Source organism: Chiloscyllium plagiosum, unplaced genomic scaffold (genome assembly GCF_037043375.1).
Source record: "Chiloscyllium plagiosum isolate Xiang-an unplaced genomic scaffold, Cpla_swu_hap1 HiC_scaffold_52, whole genome shotgun sequence".
Classification (NCBI taxonomy): Eukaryota; Metazoa; Chordata; class Chondrichthyes; order Orectolobiformes; family Hemiscylliidae; genus Chiloscyllium; species Chiloscyllium plagiosum.
Genome location: NW_028270190.1, coordinates 22,066,619 through 22,072,614, shown reverse-complemented (window position 1 = coordinate 22,072,614; position 5,996 = coordinate 22,066,619).

Sequence of the window (5,996 nt, the reverse complement as noted above, 5' to 3'; positions counted from 1 at the left end):
ATCACATCCTAAAATACCTTTAATATTTCTCACCAGTCGCTTTGGGAATTTCGTTCAGTGGGAATGGATTTCGGGCAGTTAAATGTTTCTCCTGCAGAATGCAGGAGGGTAGGCCCACTTTTGGTATCCCTTCTGACTTCATCTGCGGGAAGAGCACTCAAATCAATCTCCTCAAAATCCTTGAAAGGGAACTGGAACTGGAGCTGAATGAACTTCTCACCATTCGGGGTGGGGTCATTGAGAGGAGTTCACGGGAGGTAGTCACATCTCTGGTACAAGCACAAGGCAGATGGGTCACACTCAGGAGACGGAAAGGGAACAAGCAGGTTTTGAAGGGATCACCTGTGGCCTTAATAAGTATACCGTTTTGCATATTACCAGAGGGACACGAAGACGTACAGATCTCGAGCACAGATTCAGTAACTGTTGATCAGAAGGGAAGTGGGAAGAGCAGAAGAACATTTGTCGTTGGGGACTCCATAGTTAGTGGGACAGATAGGATATTCTGTGAGAACGACTTAGACTCACGTTTGGTGTGTTTCCTCCCAGGTGCCAGGTTTCGTGATGTCTCTGATCATGCTTTTGGATACTTGAGGGGGAGGGAGAGCAGTCCCAAGTCGTGGTCTTCATGGGCACAGACGACGTAGTTAGGAAGAGGCATGGGGATTAAAGGCAGAAATTCAAGGAACAAGGGGGGAGGCCTGGAGCGAGAAGAAACAGAGTTGTTATCACTTGTTTGTTGCTCGTACCACGTGCAAATGAGTCGAGTAATAGAAGAAGAGAGGAGTTGAACACGTGGCACAGAGATGTTGCAGAGAGAAAGGGTTTTGGGTTTCTGGAGGATTGCAACTCATTCTGGAGCATTAAGGTAAGAAATATGGTTTCCAGGTTGCAAGAGATCACCTGCAAACGGAAAGGTGGTTTCTAGTGTCTCCACTTCAACGCGAGGCACATCCGGAATAGGGTGAGTGAAACCTGCAGCCTGTATTGACATAAAGGATTTCGATGTTGTAGCTATTTTAGAGAAATGGATAGAGCAGGAACAGGATTTGGTTATTGCAGGTTCCAGGATTTAAACGCTTCAGTAAGAACAGAGATTATGGTAAAGGAGGGGGTGGTGTGGCAACGTTATTCAAGTACAGTATTACGCAGGCAGTAAGAGAATTTGATGACTCGTCTACTGAGGTAGTATGGGCTGAGGTTCGAAACAGTACAGGAGAGGTCACCGTGTTGGGAGTATTCTCTCAGCCTCAGAATCGATCCAGACATGGAGGGGAAAGGAGAGCAAAGATGTCTCTGGAGGAGTAAGAATGAAAGAGTAGTGGTTATGGGGACTTTAATTTGCCAAATATTGACTGGAAATACTATATTTTGAGTACTTTTGATGGGTTAATTTTTGTCCAATGTGTGCAGGAGAGTTTCCTGACACAGTATGTCGACGGCCAACAAGGGGCGACTTGAGAAGATTTATGATGCACAGGATGGGGAAGGAAACTGCACGGGATCGCCACAATTGAAATATTCAGGTTATTCAAGGAGCTATATGTGGAGCTATTGTTTGCTCTTGATAAGTAGGTAACTGTCAGGCAAGGAGGAGGCGGTCAGTTGAGACAACCGTGGCTTACTAAAGAAGTTCAATCTCTTGAAAGAAGAAGAAGAAGAAGGCTTATGATGGAATGAGACATGAAGGCTCAGCTAGAGCGCTTGAGAGTTACAAGTTAGCCAGGTAAGACATAAAGAGAGAACCAAGAATCGCCAGGCGGGGATATGAGAAGTCCTTCGCAGACAGGATCAAGGAAAACCAGAAAACGTTTTATCGGTACATCAGCGGGGAGGGGGTTGCGGGGTTGGGGGGAAATACGACTACAATAAGATTTGCGCCAATCAAGGACAGTAATGCGAATTAGTGTGTAGAGTCCATGGAGATAGATGAAGTTCTAAATGAATATTTTTCGTCGATGTTCACACTGGAAAAAGACATTGATGTTGACCAGAATACCGAGATAAAGGCTACTAGACCAGATGGGACTGAGGTTCATACGGAGGAGTTGTTAACAATTCTGGAATGTGTGAAAGTAGTTACCTTCCCTAGGATGGATCAGATTTATCCAAGGATTCACTGGGAGCCAGGGAGGAGATGGTTGAGACTTTGGGTTTGATCTTTATGTCGTCATTGTCTACAGGAATACTGTCTGAAGACTGGAGGATAGCAAATATTGTTCCCTTGTTCAGTGAGCCTTACTGAATGTGTTGGAAAAGGTTGCAGGCAACAGGATCATCCAGAAAGGAATAAGTTGATTAGAGATCATGAACGCGGTTTTGTGAAGGGTAGGTCGTGCTTCACATTCCTTACAGAGTTCTTTGAGAAGGTAACCACGCAGGTGGTTGAGGATTAAACGTTTGATGTGGTGTATATAGATTTTGGTAAGGCGTTTGATCAGGTTCCCCTTGTAGACTATTGCAGAAAACATGGCGACATCGGCTTGAGGGTGATTATCGGTTTCGATCAGAATTTGCTTCGCTGAAAGAAGACAGAGGATGATGATTGATGGGAAATGTTCATTCCGAGTTCAAGTACCAATGGGGCGTCGCAAGCTTCTGTTGTGTGTCCACTAATACTTGGTACTTTTGTAAATGACTTGGATGAGGGAGTACAACGATGGGTTCGTAAATTTGTGAGTGAGACTAAGGTCGTTGAACTTGTGGAAAGTACCAAAGGATCTTGTAGGGTACAGGTGGATATAGATAACCTGCACAGCTGAGATCAGACCTGGCAAATTGAGTTTAATTTGTGAGGTGTTTCACTTCAACAGGAGCAACAGCAATAAAGAGATTTGCACGAAACGTGAGATTCTTGGCAGTGTAAATAATACATAGATCCCTGAAAATTGCCACCCAGGTTGATATGGTAGTTAAGAAGACATTAGGTGTGTCAGCTTTTATTGGTAGATGAATTGAGTTTCGGAGCCACAAGGTCATGTTGCAGCAACACCATAATCTGGTGCAGCTGCACTAGGAATATTGCATATTAAAGGAAGGATATGGAAGCTTTGAAAAGAGTGCAGAGGAGATTTACTAGGATGTTGCCTGGAATGGAGGGAAATTCTTATGAGGAAAGGCTGACGGACTTCAGGCTATTTTCGTTGGAGAGAAGATTTAGAGGTGACTGGATTGACGCACAAAAGGTAATCAGAGGGTTAGAGAGGGGAGACATTAAGAATCCTTTTCTCAGATGGTGATTTCTAGCACAGGGGACATGGCTTTAAACTGACGAGTGATAGATATAGGACAGATGTCAGAGGATATCCTGGAGCAGTAGGGGTGCAGAGCGCCTGCCTGTAACAGTAGTAGACCCGTCAACTTTACAGCCATTTAACTGGTAATTGGATAAACCTTTGAATTAAAATGGAACAGTGTAGGATAGATAGGCTTCAGATTATTTCCACAGCTCAGCAAGACATCGTGAGCTAAAACGCCTGCATTGCACTGTAATTTTCTATTTTCTGCGGATTTAATTCCTCACTTTTCAGGGCAATAACTAACAACATTTTTTCCCAAATTACTGTCTCCATTATGATAAGATATTGGCTGTATTTTCTGTCCGACATCTTTACCATTCAGATTACCTGATTTTCTTCTCCATTCGATAGCCTTTCATTAAAGGGATCTCCTACCACGGATGGCAATGCTAATGCGTCATCCCCATGGGATACATCCAAACATTAGATTTTTTCATCTGCCACCTGCTTCTGTCTCTGTTGTGCCCTCGTCACGTGCTGCTTCGCTAACGCACCTGCACACTTTAATCGTAACCTCACCTCAGACACACAATCCAAGTGTGAGATATCTGAGTACAGTCCTCATTTTCATTTCTTTAATTAGTTTCAAAGGCCCTCTCCATTCATGCAAGTAAACTGAGTCGATTCGTTTGGCGCAGTTTCAACTAAAAATGATATGAGTGGGAAAACTTTATCGTCATCAATGTGGTCATCTTTACAGTATGCTCTTAACACGCTGTTGACGTGCAGTCCAGACGAAACTAAATGCCTTTGTGACTTAGACGGAGCCTTCCTCACACCCAGGTGACCTCTTAATCGTGATTCATGTGCTACTCGTAATGGGCAATGTCTGTATGCGACTGGCAACATATTCCAGGGTACTTCCGTCAATTTTTCTTCCTGACGAACCTGCCACGGTCTCCATTGTTGTTTTAAGATTCTATCTTTAAGATCATAACCCTCAGGAATACATATTGGCTCATCTTTCTGTTGTACGTTCATTAGACTTTGGGAAATAAACACCTCTGCCTGACCTCTGTCTGTTCAGGTTTTCTTGCATTATTACATCAGCCAGGGCATCTGCTAACTGAAGCTCAATTCTTTCATCTTTCTGATTAGGTTTTCTATCTTTCTGTGACTTACGACAGTTAGATAAAGTTACGAAACGTTCCAGAAAAGTTCCACACTACTTTTCTTTTAATTCCTCAGTTTGACTTTTCCAAAATAAGGTGACACCTTGGATCCCAAGAACAAACTGCATTCCTGGTACTGACACTCTGTTGTGGCATCCGCCGTCTTGACTTAGCTCTCCAACCTGACCTTACACAGGGGAATGCTAAAGTTCTGCCCATCTATTCCACAAGTTACAACGCTCTCAGATAACATGTCAGAAAAAGTGAAAATAATTTCATCATTTACCATCAGAGACTGACTAGATGCCATATGGCTTTAAATTATAACTTATTTCCCTTCTCCCCTTATTCTTCCTGATTAAAGTTACCCACAGACGTGACATCCTCACAGAAATCGGGCACGAACCCAACACCCATGCCCTGCTCAGGCTGCAAATGTTCCTAATTTCCACAACTTTTCTGTGTGTTTCCTTTCCTACTTTCTCTAATTACTCTGACTTAGCCTCTTAACACCTCTTTTCACACAGTGCCGTTCTTCAATGCCCAGCACTGCGACTTTCCGGCTCCCAATTTAGCACAGTTGAAAAACCTGAGGCCTTGCACTTCTTTGGGTTTCTGTTTTTCACCTCCGCTAAATTATCTCCAGTAGTCTCTCCTCTTCGTTGTGTGATATAGGATCTCCAGTTTTCCCAACTTCCATCGCTCCAAGGATGAAATTCTTGTTGGAATGCAAATTTCAATTTATGCACTGTTGCATATTCATCTGCCATTTCTGTCACTCCTCTACTTTCTGAACGTTCTGATTTTCAACATGAATTCTTATCATCTATAGAAGTGATATTTTGAACTCATCCAGTAGAATAATCACTCTTCAAGCCTCATGCGTCTTGTCTATTTTTAAGGTAAGCACTGACCGATCAAAATTGATTTATCTCATTATTTGAAATACAAAGTAAGTCTCACCTGGTTGTTATGTTATGTTTCTGAGCCGCTGGCTATACTCTTCTGTTAGTTATTCATAAACATGCATAATAGCCTATTTGGCATCTGCATAATTTCTTGACCCCTCATCTCATCGAGCTGCAAATACCTCATCAGTTCTGCCTACCAGCTTAGTCTGAATTGGAAGTGCCCACAAGTTCTTTGGCGAGTCCATCTGGCCAAACATTGTATTCCAATAAAATAAGAAAGGCTTCGACAGACTCTTCACCGAAATGTGGCAACTCTTCGATGTGTTTTTTTTAAATACTTACATTTCCCTTCATCTCCATCCTGTTACCTTCAATTTCCTGACTACTTCGCAACTTCGTAAGTTCAAATTCTCTCTCTCTCTCTCTTCTTTATTTTGCTTGGCCAATACCCTTTTCTCGCTTTTATTTTCCTCTCTCTGTTTCTTCTCTGGCTCTTCCTCTTTCTACTTTCTCTCTTTCTGCTCAGCTGACAATGCTCTCTCCCTTTGTTTTTCCATCTCTCTCTCTCTGTTTTTTTCTCCCTGTTTTACTCTTTATTGTCTTTTCCATTTTGCTCAGCTAACAACCTTTCTTCCTTTCTTTGCCTTTTAAGTTCAGTTGCCTCATTCACAATT